At 44.0% G+C, this 16,442-nt stretch overlaps 1 protein-coding gene across 2 annotated transcripts in view; it reads right to left on the bottom strand.

Moving 5' to 3' along the window:
• The window catches only part of LOC106563375 (neuroligin-2), a 91,342-nt gene extending 76,967 nt beyond the window's left edge, over positions 1–14,375 (bottom strand). Inside the window, exon 1 of one of the 2 annotated variants that reach the window (XM_014128877.3) lies at positions 13,269–14,375. The gene's annotated coding sequence lies outside the window, so the exon portion shown is untranslated. Of the gene's footprint in view, positions 1–3,906; positions 4,027–13,268 lie in introns of those variants that run through there. The other variant, XM_082958206.1, reaches the window with a different exon arrangement.
• Positions 14,376–16,442: the final 2,067 nt, after the last annotated feature.

Raw genomic sequence — 16,442 nt, 5'->3', positions numbered from 1 at the left:
GCATCGACCACACCTTCAAAAACACCCCATTATCACCCTGTTTCCCATCCCACTCTCAAAGGTTACAGAGCAAGATGAAAGGAGCGATGGGTAGTTATGAGAGGAGAGGGGATATTACCCTCCAGTGGATAACAGGACAGTGATAACACACAAGACGCAGCGCTAGGCTATATCATGAATATGGGCAACACAGCTGGAGCATAATATTAGCAGCAACCCCCCAGCCATACGCATAATATTATCACTTTCATGAGAAAGGATCCTCCACCATAAAACAAAATGAATGTCAAAATGTATTCTGGTCAAACCACCACTTGGTTTCTTAGCAACGTTACTAACAACCCTCTCAAGAATCATGTTCTCCAGTCTCTCCAGGGTTTATGATCTCAATGTTCACATGTTCTGAACTTCATGACACAGAAAAATCATTACAGGAAGGGACGCTTTTTGGCTGCAATTTTGTCTGTGTCATTCACATTTCTACTTAATAGTAGAAGTACTATCAAAATAAGTGCGGTCATTCCTTGACCAATCAGTAAGCAGGACAGAAGGATCCATTTGATAAAGTGTAGGTATGCAGCGGCATGGAGAGCAGATTAGAGCAGTGATGTTGTGGTATGAGTTGCTGGCAGTCAGAGCACGGACTCCATAGCAACCGATAGCATGGGTCTATGCTGGAGACGGCAGGGCTCCACTGGTTCCAGACAGCATGATGAATTACACACCCAGGAGCTGTCAATAAAAAGTGCTTACATTTCCTCTTCAATAAGAGCCCTGCAGCTCTTTATGTTGCAGGGGGCAGATGAACTTAGACTACCTCCCTGCATAGGCATAGGCATAGGCATAGGCACAGGCACAGGCCACAGGCACAGGCACCACGCACCACCCACACACACACACACACACACCACACACACACACACACACACACACACACACACACACACAGAGAGAGAGAGTCTCCAAGAGAGGTTTATTTATATATCAGCATGATAAGGTCAGCTCATAAATCACTCAAAGATATTACTCTCTTCGCGACACAACATACGTGTAAAAGCATGCATGTATGTGTGTGTATGTCTGTAGGTATGCGGATGTCTCTCAGTCAGTCACGGAGGGTTTGTGTGTTGTGTGTTCTGGCCAAGTGGAGTGCTAGAATTAGCATTTAGCTCCTGGGGAGGAATCCCACTCGTGGGCCCTTTTGATTGATTAGCTTAGCGTGGGTTAGGGTCGCGTCCAACAGGGCCTGCAGTCTGACAGACAGACTTCCCTCCCCACTGCCCACCCAGCTCCCGGAGTGTGTGCGAGCTACAGACACATACAGACACACACACACGCAGTCTCACACACACGCACTCTCACACAAGATGCTGAGTATTGACTGCAGGGGGAGGGGCTAGTGTAAGCAAGAATCTCAAATGATTCCACTATCACCTCACACAATAAGAAAGAGAATGCTATCTGCATCTCCAAGGAATGGCAAGGGGAAGCAATGGAACCAGCTTCAGTTTCATATATCCATCAGCCATATTGTCCAGGCCCACCACATAGGACTACAATATGTGTTGAAATTGAGTGTGATGAAAATTCCTACAGACCACAAAAGGGTCAGAAGGTACCGTCATCAGCAGCCCCATCAGTAGAAGTGTGTAGTTGAATGTGTGTGTGCATAGGCCAGGGCTGTGTCCTGTAATTGGCCTAACAGTCATTGAGGCTCTGTCAGGTGAGGCTGTTGGATGTAGTAATACCTTCTGCCTCCAGGACAGTTTTACAGCTGTGTTTAAGTGGACGAATGGTCAAATTGAACTGAGAAACCCCTGCAGAATGGCGGCGTTTGAACAAACAGCGTGTCATAAGCCTCTTTGTCTCTGCCGCCGGTGCTGAAAAACACATGCACTGTTTCAACTGTCAAGCTGTTCTGTTCTCCTGTACTAACGCACGTCTGTGGATGACAAGCAGCTTAGCAGGCCACAAAACAGAAGGCAATGTCTCTGGGAGAACTAATACTTGTTTCAATCCATAGCAACTCAGGTGTCCGTTTCTATGAGCAGAAAACACTCACACACACAGTTGATTTACTGCAAGTACAGTAATACTGAAAGCTGGGTAATTCAACTCTAATGTTATTCTTAGTTAATCTATTCCTGGTTAATCTACAGTGGAGGGTAATATCCCCTCTCCTCTCCCACTCTGACTGAAACTCTTCTGATTCTTAGTTCAATCTATTCTTAGCTAATCTGTTCTGGACAGCAATATCCCACTGAAGGTTAATCTGTCTGAGAAAATAATCATTTTAGCATGCCATTTCTTGTTCCAGTGTTAATTTCAGGATGACCTCATAATTACACTGAACCACTGGGCTGTCATCCTTCATGAAGGCCGGGAGCTTCATCCTAGAATTCCCTCTGTTCAGTGTGCGCTCTCTCTTCAAGCAGCTCCACTCTGAAAAGGGCTCAGACACTACAGAGCCCCGGTTCATCACCCTCTACCCTCCACCCTCAAACCCCATCTCACTCCAGCCAGGGGAATTTAGAGATTACAACTAAACAAAGTGCCCCACTTAAGGTTATTATTGTAATTAACCCAAAGTTCAACCAGGACTTCAAAATAGTCTATTTGAAAAGTTTCTGTCTACAGGAATCCTAGCAGGAAGGAGATGGAAGACTGTTCAGTTTAGATTTTTGTGCGTCTTTATATCTCCCAGAATGCATCCCTACAAGTCACAGCATGAGGGAAACAATCAGATAAACAAGCTCATGAATAATAAAATAAAAGTCAATTAAGGGGACTCTAATGAAGCGGGAGTGGAGGGTGTTAACGAACGAGGGAAGGAGACCGGGGACATAAAACAGCGGGCAGAAGAGAAGGTGAGAAAAAGTCTCACTGCCTCCGTTAGGCCAGACAATCAATGTGTCGCCCCACGGTGAACACTGGTCTTTACTCTCAACACCAGCAGCACACACACCAGCCAGCGACTCCCCCACGCACACACACACACACACCCACACACACGCCCAGATAAAATGCCCTACAATTGTACAGTACGCAGTACTTATAAGTGTCAGAGTGTGTTTCTGCATCTGTCCTGGCATTCGTGTGCCAGTGTGCGTGTTACTGAAGTGCACTGGTATGAACAATCTGGCCACACACTAATTACTGTTTATCTAGGCAGCAAACTAGGTGAGGTTTTTTATGTGTGGGGAGAGTGTGAGCAGTTTGACAGCTGCTTCCCCTCTAGCCAAGGCTAATTTAAGAAGAGCGATCCTGGCTGAGACAAATGGTCTGAAACGTTTAATAATGAACCCCACTTGATCCTGATAAAACAGAGGGCAGTAAGCACAGTCTAACTGACCCATTGTATTTGTGTGAAGTCAGGTCAACTGTGTGATGGTATTGGATGCGTTCACATGTCATGCCAGGTCCTCTATGACTGCTTAATGACCTGATGTTTTATGTTCTACTTGATAGAAGGATAATAGACGTTTGGAATAGATTTGAGCTGTACTTGTGTATCTTTCAAAATGTACATGGAAACAATTAAAACGTGGAGATTTGATCAAATGATTCAAGCAGAGAGATGATGAATATAACTGAATATTGCAGGTTTGTATTTATTAAGGATCCCCATTAGCTGCTACCAAAGCTTCCAAGTTATATACAATATAAAATATTACATGACATTACATTTCATAACACTTGTCACAACACATTAAGTGTGTTCCCTCAGGCCTCAGGTTGTGTGCAGGCGGGTGTTACATGGGTTGGTGGTCTGTGTGTGTGGGTAAGTGGTATACCTGTAGAACATGGGGATCAGGGGTGGTCTCAGGAGGGGTATTCACGCTGAGCCATTTCAAATGCAACAACTACACTTCATCATGGATTAAAACAGCCACAGCCCCTGCGTACCTTCACTTGCCAAACACGCTCACATTACAGTAAAGCGGTCCATGCCTAGGGGCAATCCTCCTGCCTTCTTTAAAGGCATGCCCCCTCCAACACAGGGCGGATTAGTCCTGGAAGCTAGGCAGGGGAGCTGGGAGTTACATCTGGGATCAGGAGAGAGAGAGAGAGAGAGAGAATGGGATTGCATTTCCTAAAGCTGGCAACACTTTCATACAATATCTTTGAATGAGAAGGCAGTCATGCAGTGAAGGCAGAGTCGTGCAGTGTCCACTACTATGGTACACAACTGCATCTCAGTCTCCCCCTTCTCTCTGACTACCTCCCACCCTCCCTTTCTCAGTGGGGCTGCTGTGGGGGCCTGATCTATGGCACAGTGTGGCGTTGGACGGATGAGAGTAGGCGAGAGGAGGATGTATGAGTGATGCTGGGGGAAAGCGTGAATGGGAGGTACACTCATCTCTGACGCGTGAGCTGTTCTTGCGAGCGATTCTCGACCCGACAGAAAGAGGGCTTTGATTTAGCTGGGGGTCCAGGGCGTCCTGGATGGGATCCATCCATCTTGTAAAGTAATTACATTACGAGCGTTTCCATTGGAGGGAGGAGGGCGGAAGCTGGGGGATCTCAATGGCTTTATAAATCACATTCACTCACTAGAAACTCACTAGAAACTCACTAGAAACTCACTAGGAATTGGAGGCAGATGGAGGCTTAGAGGGTTCTATTATATTTCATACTTTGTAAAAAAGACTGTCCAACACTGCTGTCAGACCTTAAAAAGAAAGTTTTAAAATGAGAGTTTGGGAGCTAGGACGAAAGAGATATCGTGGAATTGTTCAGGTAAAACTTTACTAACTGTAGTAGCTTTTCAGCTACTCATTTTATTTAGGGCTAGATTCCGTCCGTAACCCGGAAGATCTGCGTTATAGCGGGATTTAAATGAAGGTTATTTCCAATTGAGCAGACAGCGTTTACGTTTATGCAGAGAATGTTCAGAGAATGCAGTCTGCAAACACAGGAACATTGCGTTTAAATTTCAATCACACTATAGCGAGGATCATCCGCGATACGGATTGAATCTAGGCCTTAATTTAGTTAACTAAGGATTGGTACGATCGGCTTTAGCAACATTACTATACAGTAGTTTGCAAAGTAACGCTGATTAAGCCTGAAATTAAAAGATAGAAGCAATTTACTGTATGCATTTGACTAATGAGGTAGATCACGCACAACACACACACACACACACACACACACACACACACACACACACACACACACACACACACACACACACACACACACACACACAGCGGAGGCTGCTGAGGGGAGGACAGCTCATAATAATGTCTGTAACGGCGCAAATGGAATGACATCAAACACATGGAAACCATGTGTTTGATGTATTTGATACCATTCCACCAATTCCACTCCAGTCATTACTACGAGCCCGTCCTCCCCAATTAAGGTGCCACCAACCTCCTGTGACACACACACACACACTCTCGCTCTCCCCCGCCACCCCCTCTCTCTCAGGACAAGAATTAGAATTCTGACAAAATGTGTGTTAAATGGGGTTACAATCCTCTTCACTTTGTCTTAAGGGTCAGTAACCACATCCCCTCAGTCACGCCCTGTCTTATAGTGGACTTAGCTAGCATTAGCATGTACACAACCGACCCTAGCATGGACAGAATGGTCAGTGGTGTGAGATGGAATGGAGTAAATAGGTATTTCAACGTCATAGCTTTAGCCGGTGCTAACTTGTGTATTATAAACTGGGTGGTTCGAGTCCTGAATGCTGATTTGCTGACAGCCGTGGTACATTATATCAGACCGTATACCACGGGTATGACAAAGTATTTATTTTTATCCCTCTAATTACGTTGGTAACCAGTTTATAATAGCAATAGGGCACCTGAGGGTGTTTGTGGTAAACGCCACATTGCGTTGGCCTAAGAACAGCCTTTAGCTGTGGTATATTGGCCATATACCACACCTCCTAGGGCCTTATTGCTTAAATATTGGGTGTCGGTAGGTTAGCCTGGCTTGATATGTTTTTCCTGAGGACCCAGCTGCATGTCACTCAGGTCTGCAGCAGATACAAGATTTGCTCTCTATCCCTTGACTCAAACCCAATAACATAGTGTCATGCCCTTTGGCATTTGGAATATCTTAATGATTTAATATGTGTGTGTAGCTTACAGAGTTCACATCTATATACATTTATCTTATTTTTAGTTGGCCAAAGCGTTGATGAGGTGATGGCTGGATATCTTTTTAGCAATGTCCGATATAGAACACGTGAGGTGCACCATAGGGACAATAAACATTTTTCTTTTAAAATATTGCTGTTGGACAAGATAATTTCGAGTCAGCCTGGTAATCTGCATACACCTAATTTATCTCTCTCCGCCCGTAGGCAAGTCATGGCTAAGGCTAACGGTATGGGAAATGTCCAGAGGGCTCAAGTCAACTCATAAATATCACCATAGCTCATGTATGAGAGAAGAGCAGTGATCTACGTACAATGAGTATACAAAATATTAGGAATAATGTTTTGTACATTCAGTACACCTTCCTAATATTGAGTTGTACCCATTTTTGCCCTCAGAACAGCTTAAATTCGTCGGGGCATGGACTCGACAAGGTGTCGAAAGCGTTCTACAGGGATTTTGGCCCATGTTGACGCCAATGCTTCCCACAGTTGTGTCAAGTTGGCTGGAAGTCCTTTGGATGGTGGACCATTCTTGATACACACGGGAAACTGTTGAATGTGAAAAACCCAGCAGCGTTGCAGTTCTTGACACACTCAAACCAGTGCACCTGGCACATTCTACCATATCCTGTTCAAAGGCACTTAAATATTTTGTCTTGTCCATTCACCCTCTGAATGGCATACATACCACTCCATGTCTCAATTGTCTCAAGGCTTAAAAATCCTTCTTTAACCTGTCTCCTCCCCTTCATCTACACTGATTGAAGTGGATTTAACAGGTCACATCAATAAGGGATCATAGCTTTCATCTGGATTCATCTGGTCAGTCTATGTCATGGAAGGAGCAGGTGTTCCTAATGTTTTGTACACTCATTTTATGTCCTCTGAGACACATGATGTTGAGGAGAGCAGAAGTGCAAGCCATATGTCATATACGCTGCAATATGGGCCATATGAACACTGATCTCATCATATACATTATGTCATGCTGTCATTATTGCTGATGATGTCATAGGCTTTGTGACTAACAGTGACTCTGGTCATAAAGTACACACTTCATGTTATTGCAGTTCATCTCAAATAGAGACACTCAAAGTGCTGCTGAGTGTTTTAGAGAAATGAGAAACCACAAAAGGTAATCATTTCCACAAGATAAGACAGAAAATGACAATTTTCCAAACTGTCTCATCATGGATTGGTGGTTTTATATCATAGTCAGCATAAAACCACTATTTTGTGTCTGGTCCTATCACGGTTTCACTAAATGTTTGGTTTAGAGGTCACCATTTTTACCTATCAGTGGCTTGGTTGCCAACTTTGACTCTCTCTCTCTCTCATAACATTTCTAGAGTGAAACATGTCTTCAGCACCTGCCTCTGTGTTATATGAGAGCCTGAGAATGAAATATGGGCAGTGATATAGGATGATGTAGAGATGGTTATGTGATACAGTATGGAGATTGTCTTGTCAGGGATGATGTAGAGATGGTTATGTGATACGGTATGGAGATTGTCGTGTCAGGGATGATGTAGAGATGGTTATGTGATACGGTATGGAGATTGTCGTGTCAGGGATGATGTAGAGATGGTTATGTGATACGGTATGGAGATTGTCGTGTCAGGGATGATGTAGAGATGGTTATGTGATACGGTATGGAGATTGTCGTGTCAGGGATGATGTAGAGATGGTTATAATATAATAATATATGCCATTTAGCAGACACTTTTATCCAAAGCGAATTATAGTTAAGCGTACATACACTTTATGTTCGGATGGTCCCGGGAATCGAACCCACTATCCTTCATTGTAAGTGCCAAGTTCTATCAACTGAGCTACAGAAGACCACTTATTAAGTGGAACTGTATGTAGTAGGAAGTGACAGGGAGTGATTAGCATAGATTAGTTACGAGGAGGGTAGGGGGCACCCAATCATAATCATCTGTCTCAAGGGCACTCCATGTTACTGTAACATAAACAATCAATATACCATTTTACAATCATCACCACATACATCAATGGTTTGAAATGAACTTGTAGAATATCAATAGAGGCCTTAATGATGGAGCGTGAGCTTTAAATGGAACCAAGTCTTGATCAGGCTCAGCAGCCTTTTGATAAATGGTTAGTATCCTGCATTAGTTCAGATGCTTGTTATATTATACATCATAATCTGGGAGGCCAGATGCTCACCTTCAGGGAGCCTTGCATGTTTTAACTAGAGCACATCACACATTCCAGCATGTTTCATTATACAGCACTGTACACTACCGCTTGGCGCTAAAAAGTAAGCTAAGCCCACTGAGGTATACATCACTTATAATGGGGACGATGACGTTGCTCAACTCGGGCTGAAACAAATGTGTGGCCAGGTGGAAAGCCCAACCATCGTGATGAATACAGGCTGGAGGACTGCTACAGGCACGCTACAAATTAACTTTAGGGCCAATGCCTACAGCACCTCTGTCTGCCCTGCTGTGATTCAGTGGCTGCCTCAGTCTGTTTAGCTATCTGCTTTCCATCTGGTTTACGTGTGCTTGTTTGGCTTGTCTCCTCCACCACTGCTGAAACCCAGTCCCTAAACTGTAGTCCAGCTGGGATCTGAGTTTCCAAACAAATGAATAATTAAAGTCCGTTTTTGGAAAAGCAGTTATAAACTGTATCACTGTTTTTTTGCAACGATGTGAATCCCTTTTCTCCAGCAAAGTGATGGTGGATTTATTCCCCGAAAAACCACTGGCGGTCCGCTGACTCCACAAACAGCTATCGGCAGGTCCTCCCATCACTCCCTCTCTGTGTTGGGTTTTTCCTTCTGGTTGACCTCTCAAGCCAAGAAGCACTATGTCCTGTGGCATCAGGGCCTAACAGACACCCACAGGAGCCACTTACACACTGATCTTTGGCCCCTAGAAACACAGAGGGAACCCAGGGAACCAGCTAAGACTGGATACACTGTAACAGACTTACACACATAGAGGCTCTACTCCAGCTCTGTTAAAAATAGATTCTCTCTTCCCATGACCTGTCCTTCACCACAACCCTTGATTATCTCTGTAATGTCGCATGGTGGATGCTACAAGGCCCTCTGGAATGTGAAATTAAGAGATGGGACAGAAGAAGCCCTGCATCATGTTGTCGTGATGTGAATTGATGGTGACATGTAGCAGAGGAATGTCCATACGGTTTGTGCTCAGGAAATAATTGCTCCCTGGCCATGACTAAGGGACTAGTTGGGGACAGTATCTAGGGGCTAATTAGACAACACTGGGTTTAATTAGGAATACTTCGTCTCCATCATTTACAATGTTGATTTCAATCATCTCTACACAACACACATGACATTTACGGTCGGGAGGTCACAAGCTTGCAACAAACGTGACCACAGAGAATACAGCAGTTCCCTGTTTCTCCTTCTACTAATACAGTAAAGCTCAAATTTCAGTCTTCACATGGCAAATAATACTAGCAATCTTTCCGTCAGGCCTCTATAGCCTGTCAGTCGTAGCTCATGATGGAACACAACGAAGGAATCTCCTTAGTCAGCAGCTGCAGCGGAGGCATGTGCAGGGGAGACCAGTCACTGTTGCTCTACGACCTGGCCAGCAACACGGCCTGGCCAGCAACACTGGCTCACTGGGGTTAGGCACATCATATCACCCATCTGGGCAAATAAGCACGGTTCATTGTGCCACGTTGAGAGCTTTTTGGAACCTGGCACCATCACATTACAGGCAGCTGCTGAAATATAGATCCTGCATTGAGAAAAGTCTTGGGTCCAGCCGATGATTCACACCCTACACTGGTCTGTTTGGTGTGAAGCCTGTGAATGGAGCAAATTGTGGGGAAAAAATAACAGCTGGCAACATTAAGGTGGTGAAAAGGTCAATGAAAGTGCTGGACTGAGATCAGCTATATGTGAAAAATGACTGCACGGACATAATTTGTATGCCAAAAAGGCAAGTGTACTCTGAGATTTCCTGTACGCTGAGAGAACTATACAGAGGTCAGCTTAATGTAAGATAGGGGCTGTACTGATATCAGCCTGATGCATGTGTGAGAGAGGACTAGCGATCAGCTGGATGAGAAATTAACCTGTATAAAAAATGACCTTAATATGCAAGGGGAAGAAATTTCCGACAGCTCTACTGGCCACACAATGCAGCGTTTTATGTAAACAACCTTATTTACTCTACCAAGAAGAAATGTCTACATTTATACTTGCCCAACATTTCACTTCATATTGCCATAGAAGTGGAATATGAGATGGCATGGTTATAAAGTTTGACTTAGGACAAAAAAAATAAAAACAAAAATAAACGTTAAAAAAAGAATAGAACATGAAAATAAATGCTCATAACATAACCAACTGCCTTAAAGTGAACATTTGAATGTGAAGGAAGCAGGCTCCACCCATCCTGGCCCCTGATGATGTTCTAAATGTTAATCCAGCTGTGGTAGATGCCTACAGGCTGGCACTGTGTAAGACAGAACACACAGTAGCTGTGCCAGAAACCAGAGAAGAAGCACATACTCAGGGGTTGGTGCAAACTGAACATCGCCGTACACCCTTCATTATTCATGTGCTCTGAGGAAAGGCTCCATACATGCATCCAAGATTAACTCACTGCTAGGTTACATCCCTATAACCCCTTCCCTGGGCCTGGCCTGCTCCTTCCCTGGGCTGCCTGGCCTGCTCCTTCCCTGGGCTGCCTGGCCTGCTCCTTCCCTGGGCTGCCTGGCCTGCTCCTTCCCTGGGCTGCCTGGCCTGCTCCTTCCCTGGGCCTGGCCTGCTCCTTCCCTGGGCCTGGCCTGCTCCTTCCCTGGGCCTGGCCTGCTCCTTCCCTGGGCTGCCTGGCGTGCTCCACTCACACAGTCATACTAAGCTCCTCCAACAGAAACTCTCCATATAGATGCAGTACAGGTCTACTAAGTGACTCTTTCTCTACTCCACCAGGCTAAAGTAGAGATACACATGTAGGATCTTAAGTTGAGCCAGTTTGCTACAGCAGGTAAATAATCCTGCAGCAACATGGAATTAGAATTATTTTGTGGATGATAATTAATGGTCATTTTTGTAGGGGTTGATACATTTCAAGTCTGTCATTTCAAAGTGAAAATTACAAACTACAGGAGCCTTTTTAAACACAATCCATGTCTCAATTGTCTCAAGCCTTAAAAATCCTTATTTAACATGTCTCCTCCCCTTCATCTACACTGATTTAAGTGGATTTGACAAGTGACATCAATAAGGGATCATAGCTTTCACCTGGATTCACCTGGTCAGTCTATGTCATGGAAAGAGCAGGTGTTCTTAATGTTTTGTACACTCAGTGTAGTATGTTTGTGCTGTGAGCATTTCGAAGTGTGAATAATGAGTGTGCCTCATAGGTGAGCGTAGCCCCTTAAGCCCTACACCCTCCCTTGCATTTAGACTTTGATGTGATGGCAGCGTTATGACACAGCAAGTGCTGCTCCTGGCATGGGGCCAGGGCAGAGACCATAGAATCGTACACAACCTGTTGGTTTTAGCCAGTGGAAGATCCCTGAGTTCTAACTTTAAGTAAAACAATCATGATTATGTAAGGCTTTACAGAATGACAGATCCCAAGTGCTGTACATGAACCACTGCTCAACTCAGAGGGCTCTGGTCCCATAGAATCTGACACTCCTTTTCACAACCCTCCAAGTCATTGGAGTGATAGCATAAGTAACTTGAACTTTAAAATCATCCATGACGAGTTACAGATGCTAAGACAAGTAGTTGTAAAAGTAGTAGTGGTAGTGCATTGCTAGGTAATGACATAAACAATGCCACTTCATATGAACGTGGCAATGTGTATGTTGTCTCATATATCATGCGCAGGAGAGGCTCTAACAATGGTGATTTCAAACCACCCGTTGTATAGCTCTCCATACATCATGTATGCATTTTAGACGACCCCGGAGTCATTAGAGAGTATAGGTCGGAGCACTAGCTGATTAGGATCCTGTCATTAAGATCAGTGGGCAATGCGAGGCTGATCCACTATCATTAAGAAGGCTAAGCCAGAGTACAAGTGTATCCTCGACCTCCATCTGAACAGAGGTCCTCTTGTCTGAGCTGAATTCTGCCATTGACTGAGTACTGCCCAACCAGCACTGAATATAAATGTGCCCCTCTCCTTGGATGAGAGTGTGTGCATTCGCTTGCAGAGTCACAATGCACACTCCTGTGATACCAATACCAATGCACACTCCTGTGATACCAATACCAATACACACTCCTGTGATACCAATACACACTCCTGTGATACCAATACACACTCCTGTGATACCAATACACACTCCTGTGATACCAATACACACTCCTGTGATACCAATACACACTCCTGTGATACCAATACACACTCCTGTGATACCAATACACACTCCTGAGATGTGCTTCTGATCATCTGATTATACCTGTGTGTGTGTTTTACATGTGTGACAATGAAGGTGTATGTTGATGACAGTGATCCATATTAAATATTACCTTTAAAGAAATCACACAGGTCAATACATGATATCAAACATACGTCAATCTATGTCACCGGTATGGCAGAGGGATCTGGCACGCTCACACTAAGAGCACAACCATTATCTATCAAGTGAAAAAATCTATAAATCCCTACCAAGCCAAAGGGCTACCGATGGGCGCAATTAATTCCCTAAATGGCTCCTCGACTGGTAAGCAGCACGACTGGCCCGACTGATATGCCCCAGTCCGCCCGCCGTAGCCTATCATTTGATCATGTCCTGATTCAAATCAAATCGGATGCTGACCATCTTGGTTCCATTTTATTCTCTGGTAAAATGGAAAGACACGTCGGCATCGCGGGTTGCTCTGCGGATATTAGCCAGCCATAATGTTAGCGTCAAAACCTCAGGAGGCGACATCTTATCAACAGGCAAAGCCCACTGAAATAGCACACTATTGAAACGAAGGAAAACATTTGTATTACAAATTCGCACGAAGGTTTGCCAATATTGACAACTAATTTCCCAACGGTGACAGTGCGCCAGGATCGATTATGCGAAGGAGCTACGGAACAACAGCGTCACACGGATGCTTGCGCACACAAAAGCTATAGCAAATCATGAAAATTATTTTTTTAAAAGGGAGGAATATGCTTACCCAAAATATTCCCAGTAAACGTGAGAACGCGAGGGTCTCCCTTGAAGATGCGTCTGGTTTTCTCTCTTGCTTTTTTCGGATGATGTTTTACGCCATTTCTTTTGCAGGATTATTTCTCATTAAAGTGAGGTGTCGCAGGCTTTCGTACATCAATTCACCTTCTCGGTGTCGGTCTGTCCCCCCTTTCCCCCAAAAAGAATACCTCTTAATGCCCCCTCCTCCTCTCTTTCCTCTTTCTGACAACACCCTTCTCTCTCTCCCTAGTCGACAGATAGCTTACCACATTTTTGAGTTCGTAAGAGAAAGGCAGAGAATAAAATAAAACAATAATAAAAACAAATGCGTGTAACGCATTAGCGTTAACTCAACGCAAAGGATGCTCGTCTTCTCCCCTTTCCATGGTGATACATTTCCACGGTGCCTCCCTCTGTTGTGAGAAGGCCTACATTAACTAATTATTTAAATTAATAAAATAAAGACGCTCCAAACAGGGTGTCAGACCTCTCCTTTGCGTACTTGCGTTGTCGCTCTGCTTTACTTCTTCTTTGTTGTTTTATATCGGCTACAAAGGGGAGCTATGAATGGATCATCCGTTTCGTTGTGGCCTCGTTTGGCATATCATAATGACTTTTACAGGATTGTAATGATGTTAATTATTTTGCAGCCCCGACAGATCCATCAATGCCTCACTCGTGAAGATTCTTCGGCTAGTGCCTGAGAAGAGATGCTGTGTCTCATCTCTCTCTATCTCTCTCACACACACACACACACACACACTTTTCTCTCTCTCACACACACTTCTCTCTCTCTCTCTGTCTCTCTTTTTTAAAACACTCACGCTCATTCGAATTCATTCAAAGCTACCGCAGATTGAGTGCGTGTCCCATTTTTGCCATCGGTCGCTGCTTGCCACATTATGTTAAAATTCTCCCTTGCAGTGATAGTTTTTTATGAATAGACAGCGAAGATAGGAGGAGGCATTATTGGCAGCCGAAGCCATTCTATATCTGTGAAATCATCTTAAAGAAAGTATTCTGTTTTGACCTCACTCGGCGCAGTGTTTCCATTATCGAACGAAATATTTTTTTCAGATGGAGATCTGCATCAGGGTGACGTCAGAAATTGTTAAAGCCATAGAAACAATTCCCTTCTCCCTCATCGACAGAGAAACCACATGAGATGGCCTATGTTGCACCGGGTCTCGGTATCTTGAAATACAGCATCTGTATTCTGTATCCAATGACTTCAATGAACCATGCTACTGTGATGTGTCGTTGAGTCCTGAATGTGTTGTAGATATAGGGCAATGCAATAGAGGGAGCTGGTTGTTGTGGAGTAGCCTTTACCTATGATGCCAGAGGTTCACCTCCGTGCCATTTGGCACCTTTTCTAGAATAAGAGATTATAAGAGATAGATAGGTGGAGTACCTATATGATTCTTGGCCGGTGTGTCAGTGTGCTGTTACGCTGTAGCAAGCACATCTCAGATGTCATGGTCAAATGATAAAGGGGGTAGGTGCTGGTGTGCCCAGGGGTCTGTGGCCACTCATCACAGGTAAGGGCAGAGCAGAGGACTGACAGAGGAGAGAGCCGCCAGCTGCAGGTGCATCATCCGCTCTGTGAGTCCGTGTGATTAACCAGAACAACAAAGCAGAAGAGCTGCCCAAACCGGCCCCAGGGCTTTTACACAGCAACTTCTGTGTGTGTTTGTGTGCACGTGTGTGTCGTGCATGTGTGTGTAGCTACCAGGAGGTCAGATTGTATAGGTTAGGCCAATAATGCTCCTGAGATCTATAAGTTGACAATAATTCATCGACTGTGCATACAAACATGTCCAAATGTATGTAATTGTACATGTGTGGGTTTGATGCCTAGTTATGTTAGACTATACCTTGCAGGGTTGTAAATGCTAAAAAAGGTTGTAAATGTTAAGAAAGGTCACACACACGTACTGTATTGTACTACACACACAGACACACACACACACGCACACAGACACACACAAACATGTCAATAACTTTATTTAATGCATATAATGAGTGTGTGTGTTGGTAGAGAGATGGTGTTTCATGTGTTATACTGTGACAGTAATGTCCGAGCATTGGTGTGGTCTATACAACGGGTTGTATTGTGTGTGTTTTGCAGTCAAGGCTCTGCTTACAGTGTTCTCTGACCAGGTGCTAATTGGAGCCAGTGGCAAAAACCCATCAGTTTGTTTCCATCGACTTTGAGGCAGGAGCACAAAGCACTCTAATGAGCACCTAATTATTGACCACTCTCTCTATAGCCAAGACCACAAGAAAGGACACACACACACACACACATGGATGGGTATGCACACACACATACACACACATGCACACATACACAAACACAGCTGCACACACACAGACAGATACAATATTAATTTTGGGGCTCTAAACAGAGCTAATGTGGAGAAGGATCCAGCGTGGTGTTTCTCTCTCAGTAAATGACTACTGTGTGAGTGCAACCCTCCAAATCAAATCAAAGTTTATTGGTCACGTACACAGATTTACAGATGTTATCGCAGGTGCAAGGAAATGCTTGTGTTTCTGGTTCCAACAGTGCAGTAATATCTAACAATACTATAACAATACACACAATCCATAGATTTTTATATATCAGAAATATCAGAACGAGCAATATCAGAAAATGTCCTACAAACACACACACACACACACACACACACACACACACACACACACACACACACACACACACACACACACACATACATACATACATACATACATACATATATATATATATATGTATGTGTATGTATGTATATGTATACTGTATAAATGGTGTGTATAGACAGTATGAATAGAAAAGGTGTTTGCAGCAGTAGGATGAGCCTTGACTAGAATACAGTGTATACATATGAAGTGGGTAAAACAGAATCTAAACATTGTTAAAGTGACCGGTGTTCAATGTCTCTATATACATGGTAATGTGGGGGGGAGAGAAGTGTGGGAACGTCAACATGGCTTTGAACCGGCTCAGTGTGTTGAGTAGTAGAACAGCGCTCTCTGCTGGACATAACCTGTTAGTGTACCCACACACAGAAAATGTATTAAATAGAGGGAAATTCTGTGCATGACAAATTAATACAATTGCACTACACTACAGTTAGATGAGAGTATTTCTCTT

Source organism: Salmo salar, chromosome 11, assembly GCF_965601325.2.
Source record: "Salmo salar chromosome 11, fSalSal1, whole genome shotgun sequence".
NCBI classification, from domain to species: domain Eukaryota; kingdom Metazoa; phylum Chordata; class Actinopteri; order Salmoniformes; family Salmonidae; genus Salmo; species Salmo salar.
The sequence above is the reverse complement of the archived record's forward strand: the minus strand, read 5'-3'. Positions and strand labels throughout refer to the sequence as shown.